Consider the following 22987-nt stretch of genomic DNA (forward strand, 5'->3'; position numbering starts at 1 on the left):
ATAATAGGCACAAATATAGCCCTTCAGTGCTTCTAAATCACCTTGAACAAGTTAAATGCTTTATATGTGCTGTAGCAAGGCCAGCCAACTCTCATGTAACCCCTCATGGCCTAAGGTCACAGTCCAGGCAGCCTACCTCAGTTTCCCCTCTTGACCCAAGTTCAGAAAACACTTTTTCCCCATCCCTTCTTGAGTTATGTCTTATTAAATTAATAGACATTCAAAATGAAGTTTTCCAGTCTCTCCAAAAAGTACAATCCAAAACAAGATTTATCTTCCACCTCCCAGGTCTTCCTGCTTTCACAGGTTACTCCCAAGCCCTACCTGGCTAGAGTCTCAATCTTAGCTAGAACCTGCTCACTCCTAACAGTCTCTAAGTACAACAGCATGGCAATTTTAACTTTATTCTTCTTCCCTTCAGTGTAGCCTACAGCTGCTCTTCATAGGGCAATCACTGTAATCTCTCCCAGCTGTGGCTCATTCTGTACTCAGGGGTGGTTAGCCCCAGCCCTTAATAGGCAAGCCACCCTGTTACCAGTGCTACATGGGATCTGGTTTTACAGAGGAGAGAATGGACTTAGCTGGTTAATCACTTGCCCAGGGCCATAGTGAGTCAGTGACAGAGCCAGGCTAGGAACCAAGATCTTTTATGTACCTGTTGGGTGGCCACCACTGAAACATGCTGTGCCACTAGGACATAGTAAGTACAATGTTCTGTGTATAGCTCAGAGGGATATCATGAGGCTTAATTCAGTAGTGTGTATGTATGTATGTATGTATGTGTGTATATATATATATATATATATATACACACACACACACAATGTATATGGGGGAAGAGGTGGTTTGAAGCCTCCTCCTGAAGGAGGATAAGGGAATAGTTGTTTGTTTGTTTTTTTTTTTTTTTTTTTTTTGTTATTGCTGGCTTCAATTTCTCTCTCCTGTCTGCCCCAAATTGTTAAGTGTCATTGATTGGCTTAGTGATGTGGTGGATTTTTTTTTCTTTCAAAAAAACTGAAATGGTTTTGAAATAGAAGATTCATTTTTGAAAAATCCAGTTTTTCACCCTGAAAATAGATATCATGCAGCTTTTAAACAAGCTCCCCGCACTGAATGTTTCGTGGTGGAAGAAGATAGCTCAGTTATTGTGCACTGGGGTAGCTTTTGTATTTGTGAGGAGTGCAAGCCAAATTCCACCCTGTATAAACCCCATGAAATCAATGGGACCAATGTCCCCCTATCTGGGGGTTCTAATCATGTACTGTTTTGCAAGAGTGTGGAACAGATACTCCTCTCTAGCACCTAAACTACTGCTTTGCTTTCTACAATTCAATTTTTTTTTTTTTAAAGTGAGAGTGAGAGACTGATACTGGCTTGAGGCAGATGTGCTAACAGATGCTATTCCTCACACAGCTTCATCAATGTTCCTTAGTCATGATCTGCAATAGTCTGGCTGTGACTTAATCCCTAGGCCTTTTAAGGTTCTTGTGCAGACAGCACATCCACTCGGAGGGCTAGATTGTGCCTTTTCAGACACCCCTGAACAAGGGATACATGACAATTCAGAGACGACTGAGGCACAATTCCCTTCCTGTCTACTGTCACCTGGGTTAGGTTGAAGAGGAATATCACCATCTTTCTACACTGTAACAATCAAAATCTGAACAGTGATAGAGGTGTGGGGACGTTACTCCACCTTGCTTCCCTGCAAGGGTAGTTAGGACTGTAACAATCCATGCCCCAGCCCCATGAACTGTGGCAAATTATGCAGTGATCTGAGTCTCCCCTCCAGCCAATGTTGAGTCCTGTGTTGTGACTTCATTAATTATTTCACAGACTACTTCTCTGCATATTGTGTGTTTAGAAAACCAAGCCCTGATTGGCCAGATCCAGTCTGCAGGCTGTAGTTTGCCCACCCCTGTTCTAGATCAACAGCTCTGGGATTGCAGTCCTCTATTTACCTGCAGCACAGAAAGCAGCAGTGAACCTGCCCCATGGGAAGCTTTATTTCAGAAAGTTGTTGCCACAAATTCAGAAGAGTGGGGGGAGAGTGTAGGATAACAATATGATAATTATAATACTTCCTCCTCAAACAGACTTTTACTCCACATGAACCACTGCTGTGCAGGCAGTGATGGGAATGTCTAATCTCCGGTTATGGTACTGCATTCATCAGGACAGGCTGTTGTATACCTCCAGAGATGTAAATAGCACAAGGGATGAGAAGACTAGAGGAAAGGAAAAAGACAATTCTTGTGACTTGCAGGTCTTCTGTTCTAAAATTGAGATGAAACAGCACAAACTCTAAATGTAGGAGGCCTTTGCTTGCATACTGTATCTTAGGCCAGCTGCATGCTTGGGACTCAGTGACACTGACAACAGTAATTCATTTGATAGCCTGGTATAATTCCATATGGTAGGGTCTAAACACTCCACACCTGGAGAAGTTTGGATCCAGATGCAAACACTGTGGCACCAGCCCATGGGACTGCATGTGTGAGCCTGCACTCCCTTATATATACACAGAATTAATTTGGGTATTATAGGTCAGATTTTCAGAAGGACTGAGGCCTGGCCTCCCTTTGATTTGCCCGCATAAATGGCTAGTTAAAGACACTAGGAGTCAGATTTGCACCCACAGATAAGTTTCAGGCTGTTCTGAAAATGTGGCCCTGTATAATCTAGTTTTCGGTCTGATTCATAGATGTACTTACTCCTTTGCAATCTTTCGTATCCCCAACTGACTTGTATGATTGACATGATTTGTGTACAGAATCTCAGATTCTAAATCTGGGGATGGGGGGGGAAGCAAGAGAATCTTATGATTCCTTAAAATCATGGGCCTGAACATTGATTTACATTAGTGTACCTCCATTCTCTTCAACAGTTAGTTCTGATTCTCACAGGTGAGATGAAAAATCATGCACATCAACAATACCTTTTGCAGTTTATATTGCTGCACTTTTGGTTCCTAGCTGATTGGGAGCACTTCAAATAGTACTGAAATGTTATGGAAGAAACATAGTGGGTCAAATTCATCCCTGATGTAAATCCATTACAGTCAAAATGTTTCAGAGTAGCAGCCGTGTTAGTCTGTATTCGCAAAAAGAAAAGGAGTACTTGTGGCACCTTAGAGACTAACAAATTTATTTGAGCATAAGCTTTCGTCAGCTACAGCTCACTTCATCGGATGCATTTGGTGGAAAATACAGTGGGGAGATTTATATAAGCAAGTCAAAATGTTGCTACACCTGGGATATACTTGGCTAAGAAAAGCATGGTGGGCCATGTTATGAAATACACACCCACTGAAAACAAATACATGTTTTGACTGGAAATAGATTTCCCCAAGGAAACATTCAAGCAGTGGATGGACAAATTCTTTTAGTGGTTTACATAACTGTCATGGGTGACCCACAGAGGCTGTGTGCTATTAATAAATGCTAGGTTTGTACAAGTGAACCCTGCACAAGCAGATAGTATATTTATTAGTGTTACTGCAACTACCAGCTGCTAGGTGTTCAAAATTGCATGGGCATTGCCTCACAGGTCAGTAGAGTATTACTCATCCAAAATCTTTGCAGCGCCTTACAGCCAGGGTGGCTGTGATCCTTCTCTAATGAGACATACATGCTGTCAGTTTGCTTTGTAAGTGAATGTCTCTTTGGACTCCAAGATGTGCTAGACTGGGGACAATCAAGTATTTTTTTTTTTTTTGTCAAAGTCCAAATTTCTTGGTCAAGGTATAGTTAAGGTCCAGACTCCAGAGAAAATAATACAGAAATAAAATAGTAACAATATAATAAACAGATCTTGTGTTCTGGATTTGGCCCAAGGTCCACCTATTGACTACCCCTCTACTAGACCAGTCCTTTGTCTTTATTCATAATCAGGACACCCCCTTGCTGTAGGTTTCCTTTCCTGTAGATTGTCTTCTACCAATAGGCTTGAAGGGGTCCCTGGGTCACAAACCTCTTGTCCAATTCATTTTAAATGTAGCCAAAAAATTCTACCTTGACCCTAAGAGTAAGCTACCAGTTTTGAGGCAGATAAGTTTCTAAGGTATTTTGTGGCTTTTAGAGAGAAGCCAGGTCAGGCTTAGAATGAAAACTCAGTTGCAAACTTAACTAGGGAGTGATGGCTGTCAGTCCATGATAAAAACAAAAGCAAAGTCCTTTTACAGTGTGAGGTTACAAAACACCACTACAATGTAAATTCTTTGTTCACCTCTACAATATTTTAATCAATCACTTAGCAACTTTTTGATTTTTTTTTTCCCCCCCCTTCAACATCCATTTTTAAAGGAATTCCTTTTAGTACAAATAGAAGCCAGTCAATTTTATAAAGGTGCTTGTGGCATTTCAAAACAGTGGGGTTTTTTAGCAATCAAACTTTTAGAACACTGTAAAATGTTAAAATATGGAGTTAAATATTATAAACATTTGTCATTCTAAACATAATTTAAGGGACTGCAGTCATGTAGCCGAAGAAAAGAAAAAAATAAGTTGGAGTTTTGCTGATAGTTTAAAGGGAAAGAGACTTCAATCTTGAGGAAAGAAAAATATTTATTTTATGGTGGTATAAAAAAATTAGTTTTTCTAAACAGAGAAGGATTAAAATGTGACCTCCAAGTTTGTTTAAACATGTTTCTCTCCAACACCATGGTGCTGGTGTAAACAGGATGCACTTTCAATCCCTCATATTTGTTTCTGATGGCACACGTACAAGGAATTAGCACAGATGCACTCATAAATCTAATTAGCTCCCACAAATAGAACTTTATTACTCTTGTGAAGCCTTTGTTTTGTTTCAGATTTTCTCGTCCTGTATCAGGAAATGCACAGAAGAGCAACTGAATGAGTTAGGGGGGTGAATAATAGGATCCAAATGGACCCAACCCAAAACCCCAGATCTGAACTTTTGGGTACATTTGGGTTCAGATCCAGAATCAAACTTTGCAGATTGGGTCCATCTCTACTCGTAGGTGATTGGTTTCAATCCATTCTAGATTGCTAATGACTAAAAGTTACCTCTCCAATGGCTGGCTGGTGGCCATGGAATGAATTGGTAGTCTCAATCCATTTCCTAGATGCCTGCATCACAGAAACTACCATTACAGTTAGTAGTAATGGCTGAATAAGATATTTGGCTTTGGATGCTGCTCATATGTGGAGTAACTTAACGTTAAGTTGCTACTAAAGGTTTGCGCGCGCGTGTGTGTGTGTGTGTGTGTGTGTGTGGTTTTTTTTTTTTTTTTACATTTTCTTCCTCCCCCACCCCTTGGAATAAGTAGTGAGCCTGTAAAACCCTCAGGGCAAAAATCATGCCTGCTCCATGTTCTATGCAACATCTAGCACACTGACAGCATCCAAAAATAACTGATACAGATAAACTCCAGCTAACCTTTGTGTTCTTGGGTATGTCCCTCTGCACTTTTATGCTGTACAGCCTTCCGTTAAACATAATCCTTCTAGAAAATAAACATGCAGAGTTTACTGGCAGCCTCTGGTATTACACTATTGCTATTCGATGAACAGTTCACATGACACTGTCATCTTCCTTTTAGATTTTTACTTGCTATATTTGGCTCTAAATATAAACATTTCCCCTATCTAGCTGTCAGTTATTTATGCTGCCAGCCAGCCCCAGAATGTCTGAGCGCCTTCCACATACAATCAATGACAATAGCAGAGTCCCTAGAGGACTTCATCATGTCTCTGACAATAACAATAAGCTTACACTTATATATATTTAGACCCTGATCCAGCAAAGTGCTTAAGCATATGCTTGACTTTATGGATATCCCTAGTCCACCTGAAGTCAACAGGACTACATATGTGCTTGGAGTTAACCAGCTGCTTAAGTGTCTTACTAAAAAGGGATGGATTTATGCACACATTTAATGGACTGAGGTCTCAATTAGTACTTGAGTTATATCATCATCAACAAAAAAAATTCTTTTCATGCCCTAATTATTTCATGTACAGAAAAAGAGGCAGCTCTTCCAGATACAACCTCCTCAAACTTCATTGTTCGGTATCCCATAAGGATATGTGCCTGGTGGGAATTTAAAACTCAGATGACTATATTTGTCTCCTGTGACAGCATCTAAATAATCCTAAACTCCTATATGAGTGAGGGTTTGGACAGGCATCTACAGCTCAGTTGTCCGTTCTTTACACACTGAAACAAAACAAAAATCTCAAAGGCTCTTTCTGGGTTTAAGCAACAGTCATTCGTCAAGCATCCTAACTGCTCAAAAATATTTCCCAAAATTAGATTCATAGATACTAAGGTCAGAAGGGACCATTCTGATCATCTAGTCCGACCTCCTGCACAGCGCAGGCCACAGAATCTCACCCACCCACTCCTATGAAAAACCTCACCCATGTCTGAGCTATTGAAGTCCTTAAATCATGGTTCAAAGACTTCAAGGAGCAGAGAAGCCTCCCTCAAGTCAACCATGCCCCATACTACAGAGGAAGGCGAAAAACCTCCAGGGCCTCTCCAATCTGCCCTGGAGGAAAATTCCTTCCTGACCCCAAATATGGCAATCAGCTAAACCCTGAGCATATGGGCAAGATTCACCAGCCAGATACCCAGGAAAGAATTTTCTATAGTAACTCAGATCCCATCCATCTAATATCCCATCTCAGGGGAGTTGGCCTATTTACCCTGAATATTTAAAGATCAATTACTTATCAAAATCCCATTATCCCATCATACCATCTCCTCCATAAACTTATCGAGTAGAATCTTAAAGCCAGATAGATCTTTTGCCCCCACTGCTTCCCTTGGAAGGCTATTCCAAAACTTCACTCCTCTGATGGTTAAAAACCTTCATCTGATTTCAAGTCTAAACTTCCTGGTGGCCAGTTTATACCCATTTGTTCTTATGTCCACATTGGTGCTGAGCTGAAATAATTCTTCTCCCTCTCCTGTATTTATCCCTCTGATATATTTATAGAGAGCAATCATATCTCCCCTGAACCTTCTTTTAGTTAGGCTAAACAAGCCAAGCTCCTTAAGTCTCCTTTCATAAGACAAGTTTTCCATTCCTCGGATCATCCTAGTAGCCCTTCTCTGTACCTGCTCCAGTTTGAATTCATCCTTTTTAAACATGGGAGACCAGAATTGCACACAGTATTCTAACGTAACATGTATTTAACATGGGTGTTTGGGCCAAGGATTAAACTAAATGCTTAGAAAATTATATTAAAAAAAGAAAGACAGTAAGTTCAGCTCAGCAAATACAAACAAGTGGTTTTTTGGCAACCCAATCCTGTATGTTAAATGTACTGCATACATATATATGTACACACACACACACACACACACACACACACACACACAAATAGTAGAGTTGATTTCTAAAGCAGCTAACGCATCTTAGAGGCTACATCAGAGTCATTCTGGCAATTCCCCAGAATGCCTTTGGTTTCCTGTTGAGTTGAGGGGTTCTAGCAGTTGGGCAAAAGAGGGGGCAAAATGGAAAAGAGTCCCTACTAGAGGGGATCTTGTTTGAAAGGTCTGTTGTGGGCAGCCCAGTAACAGCTGGGGTCCATGATTCCCATCTGCAGATAGTTGTGGACAGTGAATACAAAACAGGTGTGAACAGTCAAAGCCCATTGAGTTACAAATCCAAATGACAAGTCAAACATTTTTCTTTAGTATTCACCCAGCTCTAAAACTAAACAGCCAAACGCATTTATAAAGATCAGAAGGGAAATGAATATAGCATTTGCCCCAATGGACAGAGGTAAAGTTCATGCTGTAGCTGGCGGCCTCCATTAAATTGTCATTCATGTCCAGCCCTGCACACTTTAGCTCTTGGTGTAATACAGCAAAAAGGTGTGGAGACGGGGAAGTCTTGCCCAGGTGACGCTCCAGAGCTTTCGCTGATGGAATGATTTTGACCCTTGATCCCTTTTTCTAAATGGATATTGATATTTGTAGTGTGCTCTCTCAGGCTTGGCCTGCACTGCCCCAGCAATAAAACTTCTGCTCCAAAATGCTGGTATTTCTTAACGTTTGGACACATTTATTTATTTTTTTACTTTTGTCCTAAGGCTTTAAACTGCCAGGGCGAGGGAAAATTCATGCTGGTCTGTCCTGGGCTGAGCTTTTGCTGCAAGGTTGAGGCAGGCTAGTCAGAATCATTCAGATGCTCCAAGTAGCAAGGCAGGTCAACAAGCTCATTTGGACTTTGCTGAAAGCTTTTTGCTGAATCCACAGGTGCTAGTAATGAAAGTGGAAGAGGAGGAGACAGGGCTGTACTTACTGTTTAGAAACCAAACGCCAGAGGCACAAAGCCAGAGTCACAGGGTATCTGGGATTATGGGACACTGGACACTTGTGTCCTTTTACCCCTTTCTTGACTCTCTGCTCTTTTGTTTTCTCCCCATTCGTCTCTCTAGTTTTTATTTAGAGAAGAGAAAGGTTCATTCCCACCCCCAAACCATCCAAGATTCACCCAGTCTCAGGGATAGTTACAAACAAAGGTAAGCAGGTCCCCTTTCCAGTGCCCAAGTTCAAAGTGAACTCTGGCCAAATGTATGGCTTTCCACTGGGGTTTCACATTTCACCTGATGTTATAGTCAGTTTCTGAGGAGGTTTGCTTTGAGCTTTTTGGAGTTCTAAACTTGGAGCACAGGTGCAAACAAAACCCACATGAACTGAAACCAGTGTTACCAACTCTCTCAATTTTTATGAGTCTCCTGATAGTTTGTGTTTTTTCTTATAGCCCCTGCTCCTATGAGAATCTCAGCCCTCACTTAAAAATAGAAGTAAGTTTCTAGTCCTCATGTTTGCAAAGAAAAGCTTTGAAAACAGCACCCAAGTGTACCTCCAAAGGCTCAAAAGCTAGAATATAAATAAAAGGAATGCAACATATATTTCTGTTCTATCATGCTGGAAAGTCATAATGAGTGGGGTCCCTCAGGGATCAGGTCTGGTTCCGTTCAATATCTTCATCAATGATTTCGATAATGGCATAGAGACACAACACTCTTATAAAGTTTGTGGATAATACCAAGCAGGGAGGGGTTGCAAGTGCTTTGGAGGATAGGATTAAAATTCAACATGATTTGGATAAACTGGAGAAATGATCTGAAGTAAATAGGATGAAATTCAATGAGGACAAATGTGAAGTATTCCACTTAGGAAGGAACGATCAGTGGCACACATACAAAATGGGAAACAACTGCCTAGGAAAGAATACTGTGGAAAGGGATCTGGGGGTCATAGTGGACCACAAGCTAAATATGAGTGAATAGTGTAACACTGTGGGGTGGGCAGAGAGAGGGGAAGCAAATGTTGTTTTGCAATGTATTAGCAGGAGTGGTGTAAGCAAGACACGAGAAGTACCGGTAATTCTTCTGTTCTACTCTGTGCTGATTAGGCCTCAACTGGAGTATCGTGTCCAGTTCTGGGCACCACATTTCAGGAAGGATGTGGAAAAATTGGAGAAAGTCCAGAGAAGAGCAACAAAAATGATTAAAGGTCTAAACATGACCTGTGAGGGAAGATTGAAAGAATTGGGTTTGTTTAGTATAGAAAAGTGAGGGGGCATGATAACAGTTTTCAAGTACATAAAAGATTGTTAAAGGAGGAGGGAGACTAATTATTCTTCTTAACCTCTGAGGAAAGGACAAGAAGCAATGGGTTTAAATTGCAGCAAGGGAGGTTTAGGTTGGACATTAGGAAAACCTTCCTAACTGTCAGGGTGGTTAAGCCGTGGAATAAATTGCCTAGGAAGATTGAGGAATCTCCATCATTGGAGATTAAGAGCAGGTTAGACAAATACCTGTCAGGAATGGTCTAGATAATATTTTAGTCCTGCCATAAGTCCAGGGGCCTGGATTAGTTGACCTCTCAAGGTCCTTTCCAGTCCTATGATTCTTTAATCATGATTTTTGGGGCCTGCCTGATGATTCCAAATGCTTAGGGTTGGAAATGTGGAGAAACTAAAGAAGAGGTTGGCACTTACCTGTGAGAAATGAAATTGCCCCATTCCACTTGCCACTCACACTCCTTCCCTGCACCAGAGATATACTGGGACACTTAAGGATCCCTTCCATCCAGTGGAGAGCTCTCTTCCGCCCCTGACCTCCCGCCATGTTTCTGACACTGATCGCCTGGTAATGTTGGTACCATTTTGCATTCACATTGCTGTCACCCAGCCAACCCTACAGTGCTGTCGTTGATGTTAGCTCTTCTTAGCAGTGTGACACGTGCAGGCCATGCCAAGCCAGGAGCGCGAAGATCACCTCATGGCTGTATTACTGTTACTCCATCCCCTCTTTCCTCCCTTTCACTCGCTTGTGTGTTTCATCCGTGTGTCTTGTTCTAAACTAAGATTGTAACATCGTATTATCAAAATTCCCCGTAACAAGAGGACCTGGTGCTGGGAGCAGAGGAGCAAATCCCCCCTCCCATGCCACAGAGGGTGAAATTACGATTCTGTAGATTTGTTTTTTTGTTTTTTAAATGAATCCAATGACACCTCCTCTGCCTTTCTGTCACTAACTTGCCCACAGAATGACATTTTACTACATCATGCTCAACCAGACTAAGATGTGATCTCTATGGGGCAGGGACAGCTTCAGTATATGTGAGTAGAGCAATTAGCACAATGGAGGCCACTCTGGTTGGAGCCTCTAGAAGCTACCGTAGATCAAATAATGTATAATAACAAAAAAGCAAGTCTGGAAATAATGATATCAGATGAGCTTTAACAGAATACGTTAACATTTCAGTCAAATAAGGACCAATGCAATCTTTCATTCAAATCTGAAATGGGGACCAAAGCTTTCTTTAAGCTTCAAATAAGCAGAGTAAGTTGTTTTCTACCCCCCCAATTTTTGCTGGCTTCTGTATTTTCTCTCTTTTGGCCAGCCATAGAAGTTCCACAAGGAAAGCTGTTTTCAGAGTAACTCTGACCCATCTGAAAGCACGAAAGTCTGGAAATATCACAGATGGCCTTGTGTCATGAAACTACTAGCCTGATGTATAGACCAGCGGTTTGGATAGTTAAGTTCAAGTTTGGCTATACATGCCACCATTTATTCTTATCATTCACACCATCAAAGTGCTTGGTCCTGTAGAGAATACAAACATACAGACACTCTGTGCCCCAAAGCTTAGAATGTTAGAATCGGATTTTTCAAAGACTTGTATGTGAGTTGTTTTATATACAGCATTAGGCCCAAGATCTGAGCCTAAAAGACAAACACAGAAGCCATGTCTACACTACAAAAGTAAATCTACTTAACTTATATTGGCATACAGGTGCTGCAGTAATTACACCACTTGTGCATGTCTACACTTTACTCCTTGTGTCGGTGCACATCCTCAATAGAAGTGCTCCTGGTGATTGTACTGTCAGTGTGGGACATTGTGGGACAGCTCCTGAAAGCCAATGACAGTTGAGGTAAGCAACATAGTGTCTATGCTGACACTGCATTGAACTAATTACATTGACATTGACTCTGTCACTTGTGGAGGTGGCGTAATTAAATCAGTGTAGTGGGGCAGTTACATCACCAGGAGTGAAATTTAAGTGTAGATGCATCCACAGCTAGGTCAACGTAAGCTGCCTTGCGTTAAGCTTGCTCTGTAGTGTAGACCAGACCAGAGAAAATGGTGAGCAGCAGGTTTTTTGTTGTTGTTAGAGTGGAACTTTCAAAAACGCTCAGAGTGGGCCTAGCTCTGCTGTCGCTGAAATTGATGGGAGTTCCACAATTGTCTTAGTGGAAGCAGAGTTAGGCCAACCCTAGCGCTTTTGAAAATCTCACCCTCTTAAGTGGTAAGCTCACTTCTTCTGGCCACAGCAGAAGAAAGGAGGTTTTAAGAGGGCCGTGAAAATATTTGAAATAGTATTGCTCCCTAGTGGATTCATGGTACATCCAGCAATGATAGATGTAAACTTTTTAAACATTTGGGAAGGGGGAGTTTTGCATGGAATGATGTTCATGCTCCAGTGGATGGGATCTTTTTTCCTCTTCCCTATATGGGCAGGTGAGAACTTGAATTCCTGGGGACCTCTTGGATTGATGCCTAAATTCTGTATGTTCCCTAGTCATCCAGATCAGACCCAGTCATAAAGGTGCAGTGTGGGGAAAAGTCTGAACTGGATCTACACAGTATGTTGCCTGTGGATAAAGAACACAAGTCTGTCCTCTTGATTTAAAGAAACAAAATCAAGTTTGTGCTCAGACTTGAAAAGACACTGGAAGAATGAAATTCAGCCACACTGGTGCTCTACCCACTAAACTGCACAAGAAAGCCCCAACTGTCTGAGCATAGGCAAATGGGCTGTCTCTGACCTGACCCAAGCCAGGACCTGTATCCAGGTGACTCTCACCTTCACTGAAGCAGGGCCTTTGAAAATAAGGCAGCACCATTTTCTCCATAACCCTAGTTGCCATGACTTGAGTTTGATGCCTCATTGCTACAGCGACTACACAGGCTCAGTAAACCAGTGATACGGGTTATTTATGATGACAGAAATACACACACAGAGTCCAATTCTGTTTTTCTGTATCCTCGCCCCACCTACAGGTGACAGCATCACTTCATCTAAAATGAAGCTGAGGTTGCTAGATTCTACAAACTGTTTTAGATATTGTCGACTGCCATCCATCCACAACTCAGATCCACATGTTAAAAAATGTTGTCATGATCATTTGTGTGTGTGTATATTAATCTCTGCCCTCTACTGGATGTAATCAGAACTGCTCTTGTGTATGTCTTAGGCTCCATACTGCTATAACAGAAGGAGATTCTCTTTTAAGCCTCTGTTAGAGGCTTGATTTTCTGGAGCAGGAGGATCTGAGTTCTAGCTCCTTTGTTGCTGTGAAGTTCCAAAGGTCCATGGGTCCAGCTCAGTGACAACTAGAGAAATCCCATGTAGGTGACCACAAACTTATTGCAGTACATTTATCTGGGACTCTACACACACATTTTGCTAATGATTTTTAATCTTACATTTGCATTATATTTATTTTAAAAGCATGTGTCCTCACCTTTAATGTGACCCCAGGCATCTTCTAGCTCTCTCCTTGCATCCACCAGGATCTCTACTCCATGCCTTTCTCTTCAGCCATTCCCTCCAGCCATTTCTCTTTTTCATCTTCTCAGTACAAAGCCCCATTAACAGCACCTCCAACCTTATGGCATTTATTCCTCTTGTTCTCTGTGCTGCTGCTTCTCCCCATTACTGGCTGATTGCTTGCAGGGCTGAGCATCTTTCATCGATTCTAAGTCCAGAAGAGATCACCCTCTCTGCCCTCCTGTATAACAGAGGCCATAGCAATTCCCCAGAATAATTTTTTGAACTAGAGCATATTTTAAAAAACCCAACAAATACAATCTTGATTTAAAAATCGCGTGTGATGGCAAAGCCTTTTAGGTATCCAGTGCATTTCAGTTGAACTACAATGGTTTGATCAGGTAATACAGATGTAGGCAAGTCAATGTCAAAGAGAAGCATCCTGGGAAAATATAAACAGAAATGGGATTGGGAATTGGAATGCATATGGGACAAATGGACAGTTATGTTTACACAATTATAAAGTGTCAAGGTGGGCTAGACGCAAAGGGCCTCAAATTATACAGCCCAGATATCGTATGCCAGCATTCCAGAGTGAATTCAAAAAGAAGGAATCTCTCTGGCAATTGGGGAGGGAGAACTTGGACAACTTATTTCTGAGAGAGTAAGAAGATCTTGAGAAATGCATCCCCACAAATTAAGAACAAGATAAACAGGATGTTGGCATGAGAAGTATCTCATCAGGCACAAGTATACTAAGAACCTTGCAAGGATCTGCACACAGCCAAAAACAGCCTTAATTGCATTGTCATTGCTTTTGGCAAGAGAGAACCCAGCAAATTGTGGAAATAGAAAAGAACCACTTCCAGCTGAGAGACCGGTTTGAACTGATTAAATTGTATCTGCCTATCTAGAAAAGATGCCCATCTAGAGCCCACTCAGGAATTGTCTGAATGGGTCACTGGGCAAGTCACAAATGTCATTGGCTTTTTGAGGCTATTTGTGTATACGCAGCTCGGCCTGCATTTTCAAAAGTGACATGATTTTGAGTGACTCAATTTTGGGTGCCCAATTTGAGATACCTTAAGGGGTCTGATATTCAGAAAGTGCTGAGCATCCATCTGCCTTCCGAAAATCAGGCTCCTTTTAAGCTATCTCAAATTGGCTGCCCATGTTTGAAAATCTAAGCCTTAGTATTTATTTCATCTTCATTCCCAGACAATCACAAAGGCCCTCGAGATTTCTCATACTGAGAGAGGCAGGCACTTTGGGGTGGAATGGATGAAAAGAAAACATATTAAAATAGCAGTAGTGACCATTTTAAGACACATCAGTTCTGTAAAGAATAAGCTGTATTGCTAACAAATCTTGATAGATATTGTTGAATAAGACCTCAAAATACTGATTATTTTACTCCATTTATTTTTCTCTAGTTCAAATAGGAATTAATTCAGGGAAGTCTTATGGCCTGTGTTACACAGGAGGTCAGACTAGATGATCACAGTGGTCTTCTATGACTATTAAAGATGAGGGCTACATTTGTTCTTTTTGCAATGCTAGAGCAGCAGAAGTCAATGGAGACAACAGCATTGCCGAGCAGTGGACTGGGATTCAGAATACCTAGCTTTTCTTCTGGGCTCTGTCCCTGGCTTGCTGGGTGACTTTGGCCAAGTTGGCATTTCTCTGTGCCTCAGTTTTCCGCATATGTAAAATGGGAATAATGGTACTTCTCTCCTTTTTGTAAAGTGCTTTAAGATCCACTAATACAAAGTGACATAAGAGCTATGTATTGTTGTTAATATAGGGGATGACCCCTAGTGATGGACCAGTGGGTTCTTGGACCTGTGACTCTACAACATATGATGATGTAGGTGCTAGGGGGAGAGCCATGTGCTGGCCTGAAACAGGGACTTCAGAAAGGGGAGCTTGCTAAACCCAGTATTAATGCAGGTATCTGTCCAGATCCTCACGGTGCAGCTCAGGAGGTCTCTTGTTCCAGTCCAGTGTGTGATGATTTGACATACCTTATACTGCTGTTAATTCACCACTTTGGGCTCTTTATAAGGGCACATAGTGGGCCCTTATAGGAAAACAGCCTCCTGCCATGAAGGAAGTCTTCCTGCGGAAGAAGAATGTCACCAGGCATTTCAGATGTGGCAAGATGCCTTCTTGCTCTACTCCATTATATTTACACTCCCCTGCTCCAACTGCCACTGTTCAGGGGAGTAGCTTTGCTGGCTTGGATGGTGCTTGCTCAACACTGGAACAATCAAGACCTTGTTGAAGGATTATGCTAGTCATGTGCCAACTTCTGCTGAACAAAACCTAACATGTACAAATGCTTAAAAAGCCTCTGGCCAGTAGCTAAGCATCCAGTTTACCATCAAATTAGAGCATCAACCATTGACTTGGTTTTGGACCAAGGGCAACTATCCTAACAGTTTAATGCATTATAAGACTATACAGCACTGTTTGCTGTAGGTCTTGAAAAAAAAATGCAATGTACTGTGATACATGCCACTAGTTCCATTCTCTGCAGCTACTACCTCAGTACTCCCTGCATCAACCAGAGGAAAACCAGCAAGCAGGGGCCACATTCTGTCAGCTGTAGGATTCAGTCCTGGCAAAGGAATATCAAGAGAGCATGGGAGTGTGGAAGATGGATAGGAGAGGCTTACAGCTGCTGTTAGTTGTGGCACAAAGAGTGGTATACTGGTGCACCACAGGACTTGCAGCTTAATGTTTAGGTTTTATTCATGTGACTCCTAAAGGTTCCTAAGTCAACACCACAAATTCTCTTCTTCCTCTTGCTCACAAAAGCAGGCCATGTCCTCTCTGGGTTTTAAAAAGCACCAGAAATAGCACGTTGGGAACAATTTTTTTGCTTTCTTTCCACCTCACCTTTTAAAATAGCCCATGTCATGTTTATGCCCATTTCTGACGTCCTCTTTAGTTCTAGCCCATTGTCCTGAATCTCTCTAGTCTGTCTGGAGAGACGCATGAATTTTTTGTAGGGAAATATGCACAGCAGGATCCCCAGCAATGTTGAATTAGTTACCAAACTGGGTATGCTGGACTAGAGGCTTCACTGGATGCAGGTTGTGCAATCCACACCTTAGAAATACTGAGTCTCTCCCAAATGGGAACTTACCCTTTTTCCATAGGGCTACCCATGCAATGATTTGAAGATGCGATATAGAGCTTTGCAAGTTTATTTCACAGCTGTTAACCTAGCGAGTGCAATTTGAATACATAGTAATACCCCTGGTAAATCCCTCCAGGGGAAAACAGCTTTAAATTCCAGAGAGGGCTCCATAAAAGCCCCACCAGTCAAGGCTGCCCAAGAGATGTTAGGTCTCCTAGCTGCCATGTTGCCTCTATCTCTGGCTGGTCCAGACCTCTTGTGATCCAGACCTCTTCATGGGCCCCCTCTCCAGTGGGGCAAGGGTTGTGCTTCAGCACATTCTCTCTCCAGAAGGGCTTTCTACTACTAGGGTCCCACCATCTGAATTTTGCTAGTGGAACTTGTCCCTGTCCACATTAGGTTTTGTGAGGATCAGCCCCAAACTGGGATGTTGAGGGAAGGGTATTCTTGGGTCCCAGTGTGCAGTAAAATGAAGAGCAGTCTTCAAAGTGGAATTATAAAACCTTGTCACAGGCATAAGAATGAGAAAACTGTCAGTAACTTCTTCCTGATAATCCAAGCACAGCTGTCAATGTGGAATTATGAGTCGGCAACATTTGAGAGGTCAAACTGCAGTTTTCTGTCTGCACAAGGTGAAACCGCTTGGACTTGGTAGAACTTCTTTCTGGGAAGCCAGAGAGCTCCAATTTGGGGCATGTGTCGGGTACAGCTCTTGAGCAAGAAAGAGAAATGTGGTGACGGTGGAATGCTGACAACCCCTCTGACTACAAGTCAAAGGGCTGTATACCCAAGATTGCAATCATTATTCTGAGTGAAGCTACACGAGCCAATAATACACGGAATGTGCAACTGGTGCTTTCATGCCAATTTAGTGGCTAATAAATAATCCATTGTGCAGCATCTTGTTCAGAGTGAAGTATTATGTTCTAATGTCTGTTAACTAAATTCAGATTTATTTTTATTTAAGATGTGGGGGGGAGCCTAATTTAAATCTTCTTGTCCTGGCTTCTGTCATTCCATCAGGATCTTGATGCATCAGAATCCAGTCAGTTATTTAACACTCTGGACTAGATCCTCAGCTGGTGTAAAATTCCATAGCTCCGTTGATGTCAACTGAACGAAAATACTTATGCACACGGAGGATCTGGCACTCGCTCTTTTCCCACTGATGGAAATATTACACCTTGTCACCAACCTTGACCCTGATCCCCACGCTCAGCTCTTCCAGAGGAGCCAGGAATCTTCTGAGCCAGTGCTCAGTTTCCTGTTCACACAATATGATTCATGTCCTGGTACAGAAAGCTTGTCTAAGGCTTCCAAAATGGGAGGAGGCATGCTAGATTGCATAGCCTAGTAATCATAATAAAAGATGTGCATTTGCTTTTGTGCCTTGTATAAAGACCTCTCTGCATGAGAGAGCTAAAAATACACTGGGTTGATGGAGCTGGGTGGAACGCTGCTGATGTAAACTGTGGCAGTCAACTATTCAAACACAAAACTAATTCTGTCACTGTACAGCTTCCTGAACTCAGAAGTGGCTGGTTGCTTGCAAAGATGCTCTTGTGTGGGCTGAATGATAGTGGGTTTTTTTTATTTTTATTTTTAAAGGGTTTCCTAACATGATTTGATATACTCCAGTTGATCCCTGACTATTAGAGGGACACGCATTGAATTGCTTCAGTAGCGTGAGCTCATTGCACATGCTAGGGGCTCTTTGCATTCCTCCAGTGCTCTCCACAATTTGTGTCATGCCACCCTCTCATCCCTCTCTATTTCAGGTACTCCCTACACCCACCCTCCCATGCCAGGGGCTCGGAGTGTCCGCCAAAGCATTGTTAGTCATTCTCTTCCCAACTCGTTATGATGCTCCAGACGGAGAAATTCCACCAAGCTGAGTGTAAGACCTTACTTTGCTCAGCCAATTATTTTCTATATATTTATATAAAAGATGTAGGGAATTAATTTATTAACATTTGAGATGCCAAGGTACTGTGGTGATGTGGGCCACAGCAAAGCTCTAAACATGTATATGTTCTGCTTTACTGTGGTGGTGGTGATCAAATTCATAGAAATACCTTGGGGAGCAGTACTGGACAGGCAGGTCAGCTGTCACAATAGTGAGCCAACCACCCCTGGTGGTCAGTAAACAGAGCGTTCAGGGTTTTCCTAATCTTCCCAGACAGCGTAGGTGAATGTAATGGCCTCCCACAGCATATTTTCCCCTTCTGGGTAGCCACACAGACTGCCAACAAAAGTGGAGATAGAAAAGTCAAAATCATTTGGGGAAAACATCTCCCTTGTCCACAAAGCCATCCATTAATTGTAAGCCTTCCCCTTGGTTTGTTAGGTCATAGTTAAGGAAGCACCCTTGCTTTGTTAGAATCTGAGGGTCATCTGGAATTACATCCCCGTCAGTCACGGGTCTGAAAACAATGTACTATGTGGCTGGAGTGATGATCTGCTGAATGAGTTCTTTGTAGTTCTATGGCCCATATGACTCTACAGAAAGTGATTGATTCTCACCACCCCATCCCCAGGGAGGTGAAAGTATTAATATTCCCATTTTAGAGAATGGGTGACTTGTCTGCAGTCACATAGGATGTCTGTGGCAAAGCAGGAATTTGAAATCAGAAGTTCTGAGTCTCAGCTCAGTGGTTCAGCCACAAGATCTTCCTTCCTTTTTAGGGTTCTTGGGCCAAATTTTTGCTCCCATTTTCACCCACAAGGCTATAAAGTGGTAGATGAATATAATTTGGTTACTAGCCACTCAGTGTGATCCATATAAAATGAGTCCAATCATAAGGCCCAAAGCTGCATCCATGTTGCCCTCTGTATTGAAGGTGAAAGGAAAATTTGTGGGGGTTACAATCCCCATATATTCCTTTAGCTAATAATTTAAAAACTCCCTTTCTGGGTGCACTCCATATGCAGTACAGGAAGTGCTGTCCACTGGTTAGAACAGGGGACTGCGAGAACAGACTCCTTGCTGAAGTGACTGAGCAGAGAATAAAATGCTAGCTCCATCTCAGTTTATGCACCAGTATGTAAAATGGGTCTTAGAATAACTTATCTGATTCACAGAGATACTGTGAAGAATAATAAATTGTCCACTATGAGATGGATTCTCATTTACTTAAGGCCTGTGTTTACTTCTCTGACACTGTAAAGAGGCATTAAAGTGAATGCAAGTGTAATTTATGGCCATTCTAATGCCAGAGTTGTGTAAATGGGATTCAGGCTCAAAGTGCTTTGAGAATCTTGGCTAAAATATGACTTTTAAACACACAGGATTATTGTAGTGGAAAAAAGAGAAACAGGTTTAAACAAGGTGGGCACCGTTATAATGGAATGGAGCCCAGGAATCTCTAACTCAAATCACCATGAGGGCCACATGAGGACTAGTACATTGGTCTGAGGGCCACATCACTGAAACCTTTTCATACAGCGATACAAAAGTATAGTCAAAAATGAAGAATAATATAGTATGCTATTAAAAGTCAAGGTACTAACTTTTTAAACTGTAATGCGAAGAGAGGTTTTAATAAAATACAAACACTCAGTAATGCACCTTACTCAAATGACAAAACAGGCATTTACTTTCAGAATTACTTCAGTTAAAGCTCCTCACCCCCACTCCACCCCTCCCATGAGGCCCTGCCCTGCCTCTTCCCACCCCTTCCCCAAATCCCCACCCCGGCCTCACCTCTTCTCCACCTCCTCCCCTGAGTGCACCGCATCCCCGCTCCCTCCTGGAAAGTCCTAAGCGCAGCCAAACAGCTGTTTGGTGGCGGGAAGCACTGGGAGGTAGGCAGAGGAGCAGGGATGTGGCACGCTCTGGGGAGGAAGTGGGATGGGAGCTTGGCTGCTGGTGGAGTCGGTGCCTATGGCGGGCTGCATGTTTGAGACCACTGGTATAGCCATTCATCCTAGCAGGGATGCATAGTCTTTTCAAAGTCACAAAGGCAGCCACACAAGTGAGGGATAATGTCTCCATCTGGTCATTTTTTGCTTTCACTTAGTACTGGTGTGTGCTATTAAACAACTCTTATGTTCCACTAAGACATGGCAGCATTTCAGCTGCAGGTGGAGTGACTAAAGCTTAAGCTTAATTAGTTAATAATGTGCTTTGAGATCCTCAGCTGCCAGTCATGGTAGATGAATAAAGTAGTAGTAGTATACTTATAAGAGACTAACAAAATTAACATTTTTGGATACTCTTGTCTGATGTCACTATCGTGAAATAATTTCTTTAGGGTTGTCAAGCAATTAAAAAAATTAATTGTGATCACACAATTAAACAATAGTAGAATACCATTGTTTTAAATATTTTTGGATGTTTTCTACATTTTTCGAATATTGATTTCAGTTACAATGCAGAGTGTACAGTGATCACTTTATATTTTTGATTACAAGTATTTGCACTGTAAAAATACAAAAGAAATGTATTGGGTGAAGCAAAATACTAAGTTCTGTAGTGCAATCTCTTTATCATGAAAACTGAATTTACAAATGTAGAATTGTGTACAAAAAAACTACATTCAAAAATAAAACTATCTACAAATTTAGAGGCTGCAAGTTTACTCAGCCCTACTTCTTGTTCAGCCAATTGCTCAGATAAACAAGTTTGTTTACATTTGTAGGAAATAATGCTGCCCGCTTCTTGTTTACAATGTCACCTGAAAGTGAGAACAGATGTTCTCAGGGCACTGTTGTAGCCAGAATTACAAGATGTGCAACATGCCATGTGTGCCAAAGATTCATATGTCCCTTCATGCTTCAACCACCATTCCAGGGGACATGCGTCCATGCTGATGACGAGTTCTGCTCTATAACAATCCAAAGCAGTGCGGACCAACGCATGTTCATTTTCATTATCCGAGTCAGATGCCACCAGCAGAAGGTTTGTTTGTTTTGGTGGTTTAGGTTCTGTACTTTCCGCATTGGAGTGTTGGTCTTTTAAGACTTCTGAAAGCATGCTCCACACCTTGTCCCTCTCGGATTTTTTGGAAGGCACTTCAGATTCTTAAACCTTGGGTCAAGTGCTGTAGCTATCTTTTTGAGTTTTGTGAAATCTGCAGTGAAAGTGTTCTTAAAATGAACAACACGTGCTGGGTCATCATCCGAGACTGCTATAACATGAAATATATGGGAAAATGCAGGTAAAACCAAATGGGGGACATGCACTTCTCCCCCAAGGAGTTGGTCACAAATTTAATTAACGTATTGTTTGTTTTTAACGAGCATCATCAGCATGGAAACGTCCTCTGGAATGGTGGCCAAAGCATGAAGGAGCAGACGAATGTTTAGCATATCTGGTATGTAAATACCTTGCAATGCCAGCTACAAAAGTGCCATGCAAATGCCTATTCTAACTTTCTGGTGGCATTGTAAATAAGAAGAGGGCAGCAGTATCTCCCATAAATGTAAACAAACTTTTTTCTTAGCAATTGGCTGAACAAGAAGTAGGACTAAGTTGACTTGTAGGTGCTGAAGTTTTACATTGTTTTGGTTTTGAGTGCAGTTATGTAACAAACAAATCTACATTTGTAACTGTAAATTGCACTTTCACAACAAAGATTTCACTACTGTACTTGTATGAGGTGAATTGAAATACTATTGTTTACAAATATTTGCAGTGTAAAAATAAACAAATAATCACTTTGTACTCTACATTTTCATATTGATTTCAAATAGAAAAACATCTGAAATATTTAAGTGTGATTAAAACTGATTAACACAATTAATTATTTTAATCGCAATTAATTTGAGTTAATTGCGTGAGTTAACTGCAGTTAATCGACAGCTCTAATTTTTTTAAACTGGTATATTTGAGGCAAATGTGTTATGTTCCCTTTCAAAAAATGAGCACTGCCTCTGTTTTAAGGGTCTGCTGAGAAGCCACAAGAGACATTAGGTTCATTGACTTATAAAACAAATAGTGTGAAAATAAGCCCATCTGACGACATCAGCAATCGGCCAATACCCAAATGAAGAACAAAGGAAAATCCAATGGTCTGCCCTGTAGCTGTTCTTCACTATGACAGATCTGGATGAATGACCTCTCCACAGGACAGGGCCATAAATTACTAAATGAACCCAAAGTTCAGGTGGGTGCAGAAAGCCCGTCTCTTTTGCCACATACGATTACAAAATAATGGTGTTTTCTTCACCACAAGTCTGCACGGTTCACAGAGATGCCAGAAGTCATTAAGCAGGGCAGATTGGGAAATTTTCTTTGGGCCTTGTCTATACAAGGATTTTTTTTTTCTTTTTCTGAAGTCTCCTGCTATTGTTCAGCCCTGTGGGAATGCTAGAAAAGACCAGGCCACTTGGAACCTAACCCTTGCACTCCCACAGGTGGAGCTGTGTATGGTTTTGGCAAAGCTGGGAGACTTTAGGAAAGATCTCCTTGTGCAGACACAGCCCTGCAGAGGCACACTGCAGGATACCTGGGATGCAATGTGTGATCATATGCTTAGTCACAAGAACAAAAGTGATTTTTTTTTTTTTCTTCCTTCAGGACAGTTCATTACATTGCCCTCGACCATGCCCGTTCCCCTACTTGTTGTGTTTACCTCTGAACTCCCTTGCTCTCATCTCTGGTGGCCTTCCAGCTGATAATCCTCCTGTACCTCTGTTAAAAGGGGATAACCCCAGGCTCCTGGCCAACATTTCTCAATAAGACAGCTTCTAATGTTCAAGGCCGTAGAAGAGCAATACACAGTTGCTTCATTTACCTGTCCAGCCATTAGCACTGCCCCTATTTCTAACGCGTTGTTTTGTATGTCATT

At 41.8% G+C, this 22987-nt stretch overlaps 1 long non-coding RNA gene across 1 annotated transcript in view; it reads left to right on the forward strand.

Annotated features, from left to right (window-relative positions):
- Positions 1-560: 560 nt before the first annotated feature.
- Positions 561-22987, forward strand: part of LOC119852178 — a 34677-nt gene continuing 12250 nt past the window's right edge. The window contains exon 1 of the long non-coding RNA XR_005291546.2: positions 561-700. This is a non-coding gene — a long non-coding RNA (uncharacterized LOC119852178). The remainder of the gene's footprint in view (positions 701-22987) is intronic.

This window comes from Dermochelys coriacea, chromosome 2 (assembly GCF_009764565.3).
Source record: "Dermochelys coriacea isolate rDerCor1 chromosome 2, rDerCor1.pri.v4, whole genome shotgun sequence".
NCBI lineage: Eukaryota > Metazoa > Chordata > Testudines > Dermochelyidae > Dermochelys > Dermochelys coriacea.